The sequence below is a fragment of the Triticum aestivum genome, chromosome 4A, assembly GCF_018294505.1.
Source record: "Triticum aestivum cultivar Chinese Spring chromosome 4A, IWGSC CS RefSeq v2.1, whole genome shotgun sequence".
In the NCBI taxonomy this organism is placed as follows: domain Eukaryota; kingdom Viridiplantae; phylum Streptophyta; class Magnoliopsida; order Poales; family Poaceae; genus Triticum; species Triticum aestivum.
In genome coordinates this window covers 742753396-742767008 of record NC_057803.1, presented here as the reverse complement: position 1 = coordinate 742767008, position 13613 = coordinate 742753396, and positions in this window count along the sequence as shown.

Genomic DNA, 13613 nt, shown 5'->3' with positions numbered 1-13613 from the left:
ACATTGTGGGTGTGCAAATAAAGACAACAAACTGACAAATGCTTGTATATTTTATTCTCAAGTTATTACTAGTCTAGCTAAAAGAATTATGCCAATTTTGAGTCTAACGCTGAGAGGCACAAAATGGTTTCTCATAAACTATAATCCTCAACTCAACTATTCTTGCTTGGTTTGTTTTTTCTCTGTTATTATATATTATGATTCTATCCAATTTCACAATGCTAACCTCTGATTATCTATTCTAATTACATAGGCTCGCTATCGCATTTGAGACAATGATAGCAATCATGGAGGTTAATTTGCCAATTGTGAATACAAGCAATGCAAGTGGACTAATAACGGGAACTAACTAGGAACGACCTCCCCGGGAGGCAAGGCAACGAAGTCCATCACGGAGATTGGGATTATGTATTTATGTATTTGGCGAATTGATATTTCCTCTTGTAATTGATGTTGTAAAATACTGTTGTGGATAAGAATACTTTTGTGAGCATTGTGATTTTTTTATTATATTTTTTCTGAATTTTATTCTATTTGTTATGAATTTTCTCATTTGAACTCAAGTTTGAATAATTCAAACCTCAATTTTGAATTCAAACATATTTGTATGGTTCATGTTTGTTTTAGAACCATCTATCTTGTGCAAGTGGTTATGAGTCAAAGACTCACTTGTGTTATTATTGAAATTTGAAAGCCCAATTTTTGGATTTGAACAAAGATCATGTTGAAATTTACTTCAAACTTATGATGACCTAGCTCTAACTCATCACCAAGTTCATATCTCAATCACTTTGTTATCTCAAAATTAAAAATAAAAAAGTTTGTAATTTCCCCACATTTTTCAAATGCATGCTATTCAATTGTACAGATACTAAATCTACATCTTTCGTGTCCTACTTCTTTGGGATGTTACACACTAGCGTTAATGGCTGCTATATATCCCCTCTTTCTTTTTAACATGGAGAATACACACTAGACTGTGTAGCAGTACTCGATCTATGGCACCGAATCCACATCAGGAACCCTTGCTAGCTAGGTAGTACAGATCAAGCCGCCGCGACTTCACTCAAGCTTTTCGATGGGATGGTGCCGGGGCTACGGGCAACCTCGGCTCACTGCCACACCGGCATCTCTCTCTCTCTCTCTCTCTCTCTCTCTCTCTCTCTCTCTCTCTCTCTCTCTCTCTCTCTCTCTCTCTCTCTCTCTCTCTCTCTCTCTCTCTCTCTCTCTCACCGTGCAATTATCAGCGAGGGTGAAGGCAGAAGGCAGTGGACAAAGATAGGCAATACGAACGGATACAGACTGCAACCTCTGTTTCCCCTGCTTTCGAAACTCTGAATACTTGCATTTCGTTGCTCTGTTTTCAGAACTCTGCTTTGCCTGTAGTTAGCCTCTGCTTTGCTCTGTTTTCTCAACTCTCAATATTTGCACGTCGCTTCCTCTGCTTTTGCTCCGTTTTCTCAACTCTGAATATTTGGCTGTAGCTCCAGGTCCGTTGCAGTCCTGAGGTCGACTCCATTCGGGGCCTGACAATCTTCCTCCTTCCGACCACGGGACGGACGTATGGACGGAGATGCTATCTATCCTCTCTTTCTTTTTAACAAGGTCAGGAGAATATAGACTAGACCGTATGATACTTAGATACGGCACTGAATCAACAGTTTCAGGAACTCTTAGAGCTCCAATCAGCGACGATTCCAACCCTTACAGATCAATCAGCGACGACTCCAGTCGAGCTCTGGGACAGGATGGTGCCGGCGCAGGGCAACCTCCGCCACCACCGCCACTGCCGTGAGCGGAACCGTTCTCTTTCTCTCTCGACTCCTCTGCCAGAGAGACACCCGAGCGTCAGCCACATGTGTGCTCGCACGAATCTCGCCGCGGATCGGACGTCCATGGAAACTCAGTTGCTGCTCTGAAATGGCTCTTCTATTTTCAGGGAATCCACATAAACTTGGAGTACCATATAATCACCAAAGCACTTGTGTCATTATATCATTTCGGGTTTCATCATTCAAACGCAAATTAAGCTTAGATTTTATTTATTTATTTACCTAATGTTCCATTAAGAAAGCACTCGTGACATGACGTACATCAGCTTAATTTTGATTTACTTGATGTTCCTGCAATTAAATTTAAGCTGGGTGGTTTGTAGTAAAATTGTTGTTTGTGCCCCGACCGGCTGTACATCAATGAAGATTTGATGAACCATATATAAACTGAGCTTAATTTGTGTGTTTGACGAAACAAGAAATATTATACTGTCATGAGTTTGAGATTTGTACCCGAAATGTTATACTGCCATCATAGTAGTAGTAGTACCCACAGATTCTTCTTCATGATGCTGGCTTCATGTTATTTCGGCAGAGCCATGACTTAAATTTACTCTAGTAGGTTTCATTCAGACGATGAACTGCAAGTTAAGTCACTTCCCACCACCAAGTTCAGTCTTGTTGTCTTTCCTGTTGTGTTGAAGATGGTTCAGATTCTGAAGAAGGAATCATTCGGAAACCAGCACATTGGTGATTGCCTGTATCTTCACTAGTATCTCCACAGTGTCCCTGAAGATCACCGTACCTTAAGGCCCATCTCCAGGAGAATGTATATTATGTCACACCTGCAACCATTGTTCAAATTTAGTTCAACATAAGTCCATTGCTTAGAAGAAAGGAACACACCAGGTCAGGAGTCAATTCATCCATTATTTCCATTGATAAAAGCTCAAGACTTTATCAGCGTGGACGAGGTCATACATCTTGGGGTACGTTCTCTACAATGGTGGAACAGCCGTGAAGCCACCCATCCCTGCATTCATGTCCATTATGTTTCTGTATCGCACCTTTGCTAGCGGTGGAATCAATTTCTTGTAGTGATCATTGTTTTTTTTTCCTTTTGCACTCCCTTTCATTATTTTTTTCCCTGCCCATGTTTCGGTATGCCGCCCATGTTTCGGTATGCCTATTCATAAAGGGGTGACTAGTGAATACTAGTAAGCTTCGGTATGCCTATTCATAAAGGGGTGACTAGTGAATACTAGTAAGCTTGCACGTGCAATGCACGTAAAACATTCAACTGAAATTTTATTGTTCATTATAGTTAGGAGGGACATGTATTTAAATGAATCAACTAATTCTTGTCTTCTGACCACTACTCAGGTATTGACCAGTCAGAAAAATTCAGAAAATTCATTACTACATATAATTGAGCATACATAGCAGGTCTATTTGCATATTTTCTGAAAGTAATATGTATATCTTTACGGAAATCTTCTAACCTATAGTGCAATCGTAGTGGACAAGAAAGAAATAACAAGATTAGTCAAGTTATCAAGCCATTTTCTTGATCCCGCTAAGTATAAATCGTCAATTTTTAGCTAGTTAGCATGAAGTTTCAGAGCCTTATTTTTCTTCATTGTGTCACTTTTTTTTCTCATTAAGATTTAGTGTTTGTTTTTTGATCATTAGTCACTCGGTTGTCAGATTTCAGTTATATCCTTAATCTTTCTCTTTCAATGCAACTCTCATTTTTTGATCATGTAAAGCATACGGTCCACCTTTATTAGCATTCTGAACTTATTAGCTACACTTCTTGCGCCATGTGAGGTTGTCTCTGGTTAACACAACTCCCCTGATGATACCACATGAAAACTTTAAATTTGTGTGGAATCTCCGACTTTCAAATTTTCTTGTTATTACTCATTGGTACCTTAGAATGCGTGAGAGCATAGTACATAGTGTCTACGATGAAAGAACCAGATGTGATGAGGTTCCAGCGAGACGTCAGGTTAATGGAGTCCAAACGGAATAAAAGATTGTGCCATGACATAAGTCGGGCCGATCAAATCTTGCCTGAACGAGATATTTTTCAGGAATGAACTGAGCACCTATGCAATAATATTATTTTTTATCGAAAAGGATCAGCAACGTATGCATGGAAAAGACGGCATACATCAGGGTCATGCCAGCTACGCTCTTACCAAAGAAGAGAAGGAAATCTTCTTTGAATGTCTGCTCAATATGAAGGTCCCGTCTGACTTTTCGTCGAATATAAAGAGAATAATAAATATGGCAGAGAAAAAGTTTCAGAACCTAAAGTCTCATGACTGCCACGTGATTATGGCGCAACTGCTTCCGGTTGCATTGAGGGGGCTTCTACCGGAAAACGTTCGATTAGCCATTGTGAAGCTATGTGCATTCCTCAATGCAATCTCTCAGAAGGTAATCGATCCAGAAATCATACCAAGGATAGAGAATGATTTGGTGCAATGTCTTATCAGTTTCGAGTTGGTGGTCCCACCATCCTTCTTCAATATCATGACGCACATCCTAGTTCACCTATATGAAGAGATTGTCGTTATGGGTCTTGTATTTCTACACAATATGTTCTCCTTTGAGAGGTTCATGGGAGTCTTAAAGAAATATGTTCATAACCGTGCTAGGCCAGTAGGAAGCATCTCCAAGGGCCACGAAAATGAGGAGGTCATTGAGTTTTGTGTTGACTTTATTCCTGACCTTAAACCGATTGGTATTCCTGAATCGCGACACAAGGGCAGGCTGGGCGGAAATGGCACGCTAGGACCGAATAAAATAATATGTATGGACGGGCATTCTCTCACTCAAGCACACTACAGAGTTCTACAAAATTCCGCCTTGGTGGCTCCTGTATTTCTACGCGGAGACATTAGGTTTTGATGCTGATTCACTTATGGGGACTTTTGGTGCTGTTTCGGGAGATATTAAAGGTGACTTTCTGGCAGCTGCAAATAACAAAGTTGAGGCTTGCTTGCATGCCCTCACAGAGGAGACAATGGCGCTAAAATTTGGCTTACATTTAGCACAAACTGTTGGCTGCAACCGGCTGGTCGTCAACTCCGACAATGTTGATGTTATTAGCACCATGTGCGAAGGAGATTTCTATGCAGGTGTGGGAGCTCCTATCTTTGACGAGTGCTATCATATGTTGACAAACTTTGTTCATGTCATATTCGAGCACTGTCCACGGGAGGATAACACAGTGGCTCATGAATTAGCCCATATTGCTAGATATGATAATCCTAGTATTTGGTTAGATGAACCCTCCAGGGTTTAATTTCGTTTCTTCTCAATGATGTATCTCTGATTACCAATGAATAAAGAGGGGGTTTCAAGCGCAAAAAAACATTCATGAAATTGTGCATTGTAAGATTTTCCTGGAAACGGACTTTCGCCCCGCTTTATAAATAAAACAATGAATCAGAGTACATGGTTAAACGATACAATATGATGGGGAAGCCTTGCTACATCTTGAGCTTGCGTTGGTTTTTCTTGAAGAGGAAAGGGTGATGCAACAATAGTAGCGTAAGTATTTCCCTCAGTTTTTGAGAACCAAGGTATCAATCCAGTAGGAGGCTCCTCAAAAGTCCCACGCACCTACACAAACAAACAAAGAACTCGCAACCAATGCAATAAAGGGGTTGTCAATCCCTTCACGACCACTTGCGAAAGTGAGATCTGATAGAGATAGTATGATAAGATAAATATATTTTTGGTATTTTATAATATAGATGCAAAAAGTAAAGATGCAAATAAAAGTAGATTGGAAACTTATATGATAAACGATAGACCCGGTGGCCATAGGTTTCACTAGAGACTTCTCTCAAGATAGCATTACGGTGGGTGAACAAATTACTATCGAGCAATTGATAGAAAAGCGAATAATTACGAGATTATCTAGGCATGATCATGTATATAGGCATCACGTCCGCAACAAGTAGACCGACTCCTGCCTGCATCTACTACTATTACTCCACATATCGACCGACTCCTGCCTGCATCTAGAGTATTAAGTTCATAAAGAACAGAGTAACACATTAAGCAAGATGACATGATGTAGAGGGATAAACTCAAGCAATATGATATAAACCCCATCTTTTTATCCTCGATGGCAACAATACAATACGTGCCTTGCTGCCCCTGCTGTCACTGGGTAAGGACACCGCAAGATTGAACCCAAAGCTAAGCACTTCTCCCATGGCAAGAAAGATCAATCTAGTAGGCCAAACCAAACTGATAATTCGAAGAGACTTGCAAAGATAACTCAATCACACATAAAAGAATTCAGAGGAGATTCAAATATTCTCATAGATAAACTTGATCATAAACCCACAATTCATCGGATCTCAACAAACACACCGCAAAAAGAGTTTACATCGAATATATCTCCACAAGACAGGGGGAGAACAATGTATTGAGATCCAAAGAGAGAGAAGAAACCATCTAGCTAATAACTATGGACCCGAAGGTCTATGGTAAACTACTCACAACTCGGAGGAGGGGCTATGGTGTTGATGTACAAGCCCTCTGTGGTCGATTCCCCCTCCGGCGGAGCGCCGACGAAGGCTCCAAGATGGGATCTCGCGGATACAGAAGGTTACGATGGTGGAAATTGTGTTTCGTTGGCTCCCTGGATGTTTTCGGGGTACGTAGGCATATATAGGAGGAAGAAGTACGTCGGTGGCCACCCGAGGGGCCCACAAGATAGGGGGCGTGCCCTCCCCTCTCGTGGCCGCCTCGACTGCTTCTTGACTTGCACTCCAAGTCCTCTGGATCACGTTCGTTCTAAAAATCACGCTCCCGAAGGTTTCATTCCGTTTGGACTCCGTTTGATATTCCTTTTCTTCGAAATACTGAAATAGGCAAAAAAAACAGCAATACGGGCTGGGCCTCCGGTTAGTAGGTTAGTCCAAAAAATGATATAAATGTGAAAAATAAAGCCCATAAACATCCGAAAGGGGTAATATAATAGCATGGAACAATAAAAAATTATAGATACGTTGAAGACGTATCAAGCATCCCCAAGCTTAATTCCTGCTCGTCCTCGAGTAGGTAAATGAATAAAACAGAATTTTTGATGTGGAATGCTACCTAGCATAATTCTCAATGTAATTTTCTTTATTGTGGCATGAATGTTCAGAATCAAATGATTCAAAATAAAAGTTCATATTGACATAAGAAATAGTGATACTTCAAGCATACTAATCAAAGTAATCATGTCTTCTCAAAATAACATGGCCAAAGAAAGTTATCCCTACAAAATCATATAGTCTGGTTGTTGCTCTATCTGTCCTCTCTCTCTCTCTCTCTCTTCGCCCGTGCCCGAGCCGCCGCCGCCCCGCGCCACCCCGCCCCCGTGTCACCACCGCCCCGCGCCACCCCCGTCGCTGCACCGCCCCAGCAGCCCCGGCGACCCCCTTCCCCACCCCGTGCCATCCCCGTCGTCGCGTCGCGCCGCCCCGGCCTTCCCCGTGCCCGAGCCGTCGCCGCGACAACCCCTCCTCCATCCTGGCGGCCCCGGCGCCCCTCTGCTCCACCACCACGGCCGCCCCGCCGCTCTGGCGCCCCCTCCTCCACCCAGCGGCCCCGGCGCCCCTCTGCTCCACCACCGCTCGGCACCCCCTCCTCCACCCGGCCGCCCGGGCGCCCCTCTCCTCCACCACCGTGGCCGCCCCACCCCTCCGGCGCCCCCTCCTCCACCCGGTGAGATCTCTTGTATTTTTTCTATTTTTGTTTCTGTATTTTAAGTTTAGTTTAGGTTTACTTTAGTTTAGGTTTAGAGTAGAGAGCCTTATACTGTTATGATTGAATATGAATAGATCGGATGTTATCCTGCAAAAAGAAAGTAGCAAATTCTCAAGGGCAAACGACATAAGATCCCAATATTTTGAGAATCTTGTGAACCAAAGATGCACCCTAATTTTGTCGAAGATCTAATGGCTAATAATGTTATTATCCAGTAGAATAGCTCATAAGGATATTATACCTTATATGCCTGGAAATGTAGTACATATTTGTGTAGTTAAGACAAAACTTGAACCAATGCCAACCGGGACAATACTGGATTTATGTGATATGAACTCATAATTACAAATAAGTATGTTTTTGGTACCGTTGACACCAATTTGCCGCGGAAAGTGATAACAAGCTCTTGGTAACTTCAACTATATATTGCCAACCAGAGTTGCTTCCACCTTAGGAATTAACAATCAAGAAGAAGAAGAAGAAGATAATTAAAGAGGAGGAAGAAGAAGTGTATTTTTTCCCTATTTTTAGATTATTATGCTCTCTTTTTTAACATTTTCAGTTTTCTTTCACGTCTAAAGAAATCCCTAGTTTTGAAGGGAGCCAATTGCCATTGCCAACTAACATACCAAATTAATTAAGTGTTGTTGATGTTGTTGAGCACAAATGCATTGCTTTTTTTTCTTAGTTTTCTTTCATGTCTAGAAACTTGGCTCTATGTTTATAGATATGCTTCTAGATACTAATTGGTCTCTTCTGCTGCTTATTAGAGATGGGGAGAGGCCGTCACCGCAGGCTCTGCTCTGCCACACCGGAGTACGAGTTGGATGCTTCCGAGTTCTTTAGTATCATACTTGAGACTTCCTCCAAGAGGCAGGTATATAAAAGGAGAGATCTCCCGGCCCCTTCACCCATCTCATTATGATAACTCTGCTGTTTGCCACATCACTCCTTGTCCCAAACTGCAGAGGCTGCCTGACACTTTTATGACAATGCTGGACGGCCATCGACCAAAGAATGTGAAGCTGCGACAGGCCGACAGCGCGCTTCGCAGGCTTTGGGACGTGGAGTTGGTGATTAGGTATGGCCACATGTACCTGTGTCGTGGCTGGGAGCAGTTCTACCGTGCCTACAACCTGCGGCACGGGTACTTCCTTCTCTTCAGGTACGACGGCGACGCCATGCTCATCGTGAAGGTGTTCAACACGACGATGTGTCGCATGCGCTACCAGGACGACGACGATGCCGGTACGTTCTGCCTCTTCTTCCTCTACATTTTGCTTTGTCTCACATCGATTGTTAACGGTCATTGTTGCATTTGGTCAGGCAATGGGAGCAGCAGCAACGACTCTGGCTGCAGCAAAAGCAGCAACGAGGATGATCCGGAATGGAGTGGGGAAGAAGAGGAGCAGAGTGGGGATATGGAGGTGCAGGCTGGCGATGGGCAACAGATGGTGGTGGCTGAGGATGACGTAGCGGCAGTGGTGGCTGACGATGGGCAAGAGATGGTGGTGGCTGAGGATGACCTAGCGATGGTGCTACCTGAAGATGGCCTCGCAATGGTGGTGGTGCCTGACAATGACCTCGCGATGGTGGTGGCATCGGCGATCCCACAGCCGGGCGACATGACCATGCCAATTGTGGTAGAAGACTGCATCCCACTGCCTCCACCGCCTCGCCGCTCTTGGCGCATCAGGATGGGGAAGGAGAAGGAGAAGAAGAATGAGGAGTGAACTATGTCAGGTATGTCAGATCTCCAGAATGATCTATATATACTTAGCTTTGTTTCCTCCGAAATAACATAAGTTAGCTCTAATATGCTAAGTTATCTCTAATATGCTTAGTTTCCTTGGTTTTCTCAATAATGACATATACACTTGGCTTACTTGTGTAAAAAATGGCATAACTATGCTTAGTTAACTCAAAAATGGCATAATTAGTTAAGTTAGCTCCAAAATGACCCATTTAACCTCGGTTAGCTCCAATATGATCCATTTTACCTAGGTTAGCTCCAAAATGACCAAGTTTACCTAGGTTAGCTCCAATTTGATCCATTTTAGCTAGGTTAGCTCCAAAATGACCTACTTTACCTAGGTTAGCTCCAAAATGACCAAGTTTACCTAGGTTAGCTCTGATATGATCCATTTTAGCTAGGTTAGCTCCAAAATGATCAAGTTTACCTAGGTTAGCTTCAATATGATCCATTTGAGCTAGGTTAGCTCCAAAATGACCAAGTTTACCTAGGTTAGCTCCAATTTGATCCATTTTAGCTAGGTTAGCTCCAAAATGACCTACTTTACCTAGGTTAGCTCCAAAATGACCAAGTTTACCTAGGTTAGCTCCAATATGATCCATTTTAGCTAGGTTAGCTCCAAAATGATCAAGTTTACCTAGGTTAGCTCCAATATGATCCATTTGAGCTAGGTTAGCTCCAAAATGACCTAATTTACCTAGGTTAGCTCCAATATGATCCATTTTAGCTAAGTATATGCTTACTTCTTATTCCAGTCTTCTTCTTCTTCTTCATTTTCTTCTTCTTCATGTTCTTCTTCTAACTTTCTTGTTTCCCATTTGGTAGATCTCATTTAATTCACGGAAGCTTGCATGGATGGAGTGCTTCTTTTCCCTTTCTGCTTTTATTTTGTATCGATGAACTTGCATGGATGGAACTTGTTATATGGATGGATGGATAACGGTGTTGGATGAACAATGTGAAACTTTTGTAATATGTATGGATGGAACTATGTACGTGTTGATTATGTATGTGTATATATGATGAAACTTGTGTGTTGGATACTTCTTTTGTGGAATTTGTGTGTTGAAACTTGCATTGTGTGTTCAAATTGCATGAATTTAAAAAAACAGAAAAAACTGGGGCTATACAGAATCTTTGCCGTCCGCCAGCGGACGGCAAAACATTTTGCCATCAGCCAGCGAACGGCAAAGATGCCACGTGGCAGCTCCCTGTTCAACCTGGGGCTGTCCTATTTGGTTACTTTGTCGTCCGCCAGCTGACGGCAAAGCTCACCGTTAGCCCCCTAATGGTCGGACGTTGTCACGTGTGCCGTCCAGGACCGTTGCCGTCAGCCGGCTGACGGCAAAGATCGTTTCATCTTTGGCGTCCGCCAGCTGAAGGCAAAGAAGCCTTTGCCGTAGCCCATTTAGCCGAACCTGTTGCCGTCAGCTGACGGACGGCAAAGGTCTTTGCCGTCCGCGTTGTATTCCTTTGCCGTCCGCCATGGCGGACGGCAAAGAAGCTGATTCCAGTAGTGATAGTCCTTGAGGGTTTGCTTCATCCATAGCAATTGAGCATAGCAGGATCCAGCAACAATGTACTCAGCTTCAGCAGTAGAGAGTGATACGCAGTTCTACTTCTTCGAGGACCAACATACCAAGGATCGTCCGAGGAAATGACATGTGCCTGATGTTGACTTGCGGTCCACCCGATCACCAGCATAGTCAGAGTCAGAATATCCAATGAGATCAAAGAAAGAGCCCTTGGGATACCATAATCCAGAATATGCTTCACAGCCTTATGGTGTGATTCCATAGGTGTAGCTTGAAATCGGGCACACATGCAAACAATAAGCATAATATCCGACCTAGATGCACATAGGTACAATAAAGAGCCAATCATGGAGCGGTATACCTTTTGATCGAAGTCTTTAACATTTTCATCGGTGCGTAGATGGCCATTTGTGGGCATAGGGATTTTGACGCCTTTGCAATCTTGCATGCCGAATTTCCTCAACACATCCTTGAGGTATTTCTCCTGAGATATGAATATGCCAGCTGACGCAAAGCTCACCGTTAGCCCCCTAACGGCCGGACTTGTCACGTGTGCCGTCCAGGACCATTGCCGTCAGTCGGCTGACGGCAAAGATCGTTTCATCTTTGCCGTCCGCCAGCTGATGGCAAAGAAGCCTTTGCCGTAGCCCATTCAGCCGGACCTATTGCCGTCAGCTGACGGACGGCAAAGGTCTTTGCCGTCCGCCATGGCGGACGGCAAAGAAGCTGATTCCAGTAGTGTAGTCTGGATACCTGAGCAACTCTTGATGATTATGCTGGGCGGAGCCAGGTACATAACACATTCTACTCTAGGTAGACTTCGTGCTATGCACGCCACTACTCTAGTCTCCCCTGACAGGTTGTGACTAAGGTAATTAGGGGTTCCACTGTGGACGCGGCCGCTCTAAGGGTTCCCCATTAATCCCTATAAATTGCAAAGATTTGGAGTAAAGGCTTTTACTGTCACCTTGAAATACCTTCACTTCCTACCCCTTACAACGAATGTGATACACTTCGTGGCCTTCCATAGATCTGCCAGCGGTACCGGGGCATGGCAATGCCGCTGCCGTGGGGCGACGCACATCTCCCGAACGGCTGGCACCTAAGCCTAGATCAGGCAAGGTTGAAAAAAGCGGTAGGCGTAAGCAAGGTGGCTGGCCTTCGCCTAGTGCCTAGGCGGTGCTTAAGCGCTCTAGGCGCAGCCTAGGCGGTAATATAGATTCTACTATCAAGGTGTATTTGTGGTTATTATATGTGTACTGATGTTAATTTAGGGCAGATAAATATGTTAACTACCAGCTGCTGCCATTTGAATATGTGATGTTTGGCAGTTCAGTGCAATATGGCATGATTTCTTGCTTGGGTAAATAATTTTTTGCATGCACTGTCTAGACTACCATTTATGCCCTAGGCGAGGCGTTTGGCCATCGCCTAGCGCCTAGGCGTGCCTAAGAGCCTCCTAGGCACTGCCTTTTATAACAGAGAGATCAGGTGCCGTGCCTCCTGCCCCGGCGAGCGGCCGCACCCGCCTGCTCGAGATCAACCGCCACCGCGCCCGCCTTCTTCCAGACCTCCTCAACAACTCCAGGTACACCGAGGACTCCCCTCTTTGAGACACATGGTTCCATGACGAGCACGATCTACGTCGGCAAACCTTTTTTGTCATTCGTGCTTCGAGCCCGCCATGGGCGTGCTCTGCTAGTCGCACATGTGGTCCTAGCCCGCCCCGGTCGTGTGGCCGTGTGCGGGTGCACGGTCTAACACCGACTCCCTCCCCGTTCTCGTTCCCACCACCATCACCTCCTACCATGACCGTAGAGGAGGAGGAGGAGCTTGTGAGGAGGGTGATGGAGAACTCCGTGAGGGAGCACAACCGCGCTGAGCGGTAGGGCCTCGACGAGATGCTGACCTTGTCGTCCGCCGGCAACGTCGCCACGCCATGGCTAGAGGTTAAGGAGAAGGTGTTGGAAGAGCCTCCCATCGCGGCCTGGAACCCGTCTTGGTGTGAAAGTCATGTACGTGGACGTCCACGGCGCCGGACATGGCCTCGTGTTTGGGTGTCGAGCAATGGTCACCCTCACCGCAACGGCCACGAGTGCTGTAGGAGCCGCCCGCTCATCCCTTAGCAGCCGCTGCAGGGGCTCTCGCCCACCTTTGTCTGCCACTGCAGTACATCGACTGCGCCATGGAAAGACAACGACAAGTAGGACAACGGCGACGAAAGACGGGCAACATGGTGGCGATGGACAACCCGATCTAGGTTTTTGTTTTTAATTTCAAGTTTGTTTTCAACGTTTGACCGTGACTTTGGGGACGTTTAAGTTATATATAGGTTTAAATTATTTGCAACATTTTTTTTAAATTTAAGTTGAAATGTGAATAAAGTTTTGAGATGCGGCAGCTGCTCATCTGACAGATGATGCAAATGGACCCGCATCATGTCTGTTTTACCGACGCAAACAAATGAAATCCGGATAGAATGGACGTTTGAGGCCCCTCCCAATGCTCCACCTTGTACAGGTGCTAAGGCCGCCATGTAGGCAAAAAGTCTAATGTGGCAAGGTAATTAAGAGGAGAGAGGTGAGTGCGGTGACCCAGGAAGAAACAATGCTAAGCGCGAGAACCTAGTCAAAAGACTTAAATGAAAAACTTTAGTTGCAAAACCATTAAATGAAGGATGCTTAGCACCAACAAGTTAAGTATCAATGCATTGCATTGGAAGTAGGCTGAGTAGGTGAGCTGGAGTCATCCTTGTGGTGCCTACCTGCA